The sequence below is a fragment of the Dioscorea cayenensis genome, chromosome 10 (genome assembly GCF_009730915.1).
Source record: "Dioscorea cayenensis subsp. rotundata cultivar TDr96_F1 chromosome 10, TDr96_F1_v2_PseudoChromosome.rev07_lg8_w22 25.fasta, whole genome shotgun sequence".
Taxonomy (NCBI): Eukaryota; Viridiplantae; Streptophyta; class Magnoliopsida; order Dioscoreales; family Dioscoreaceae; genus Dioscorea; species Dioscorea cayenensis.
The window spans coordinates 4,368,053-4,369,839 of record NC_052480.1 but is presented as its reverse complement, the minus strand read 5'-3'; positions in this window follow the sequence as shown (position 1 = coordinate 4,369,839).

Genomic DNA, 1,787 nt, shown 5'->3' with positions numbered 1-1,787 from the left:
ATCAATGAAGCATTAAGCATTGCCCTCCAAACATCCGAGTTACGTCTCCACTAACTCGGAAAGCCTCCTACAATGAGAAGTCGTCTCTATAGGCACAACCTTTGTCAACAAATCCGCAAGGTTGTCATTTGTGTGTATTTTCTCAACATATAAATATCCACGCTCCAAAGCAAGCCGAATAAAGTGCTACCGCACATTAATGTGCTTTGTTCTAGAATGAAAAGCCGTATTCTTAGCAAGATGTATCGCACTTTGACTATCACAATACAACACATATTTTTCTTGTACCACTTCAAATTGATTAAGCACATGCTTCAACCAAATCATTTCCTTTACTCCTCGATCAAAGCAATATATTCCGCTTCCGTAGTAGACAAGGCAACAATGTCTTGAAGTTTAGACATCCAACTCACCGCGCCACCACCAAATGTGAAAACATAACCCGTAGTGGACTTCCTTGTCTCTCTACAACTGGCATAATCGGAATCAACATAACCATTAACCATCAATGAAGAACCTCCAAAGCATAAGCATAAATTTTGTATACCCTTCAAGTAACAAAGAACCTACTTGACGGCTAGCCAATGCTCCCAACCGGCAAAAGACATATACCTTGAAACGACCCCCACTGCATAAGCAATATCCGGCCTTATGTATATCATAACATACATCAAGATACCAACCGCGGAGGTATAAGGAACATTTTCAAATTTATCATCCTTTGGAGAACTCTTCTTGGATAGATTAAAATGTGCCGCTAGAGGTGTAGAAACCAGTTTGTAATCAACCATTTCAAACCTTTCAAGAATTTTGCCAATGTATTCGGATTAACTTAACCACAATTTCCCATGCTCTCTATCTTGGTGAATGCGTATGCCTAGAATCTTCTTTGCAATGCCAAGATCTTTAGTACCAAACTTCCTTGACATATGGAGCTTCAAGGACTTAATCTCCTTCCAATCATTGCTAGCTATCAACATATCATCCACGTAAAGTAACAAGCAATTAAACATGTCACATGTGGAACCCTTGAAGTAGACATAATGATCAAAATCACATATAGAATAGACCTCATCTTGCATAAAAATGTCAAAGTTCTTGTACCATTGTCGAGAAGCTTGTTTGAAACTGTACAACCCCTTCTTCAACTTGCACACCAAGTTAGGATTAGATTTGTTAGGAAAGCCTTCTGGTTGAGACATATAAATTTCTTTTTCAAGGTCATCATGCAAGAAAGACGTCTTGATGTCAAGTTGTTCAAGCTCCAAATCAAGATTAGCCACCAAAGATAGAATAACTCTTATGGAGCTATGCTTCACCACCGGAGCAAATATTTCATCGAAATCAATACCATGCTTTTGACCATAACCCTTCACCACTAGTCTTGCCTTGTATCTTTTTTATCCATCGGCTTCATGCTTTATCACATACACGCATCTATTCTTTAATGCTTTCTTTCTACTTGGAAGCTTCACCAAGTCCCAAGTTTGGTTCTGATGCAAAGAGTTCATCCATAGCCTTTTGCCACCTAGCTTTCTCAAGACAATTTTGTGCTTCATGAAAAGACTCGGGCTCACCCGCATCAATAAATAAAGCATAATACAAGGATGGAGAATACCTTTGGATGGGTTTAGGAGTCCTTGTAGATCTCCTCAAAATTTGTGGAGAATCAAATTCTTGTTCTTCCTCATTAACATAAGCATCTTCTTGCTCAATCACCTCCATGCTATCATCATGGCCACCAACATCACCATGGCCATCTCCATCATCATGATCTTGAGAATAAA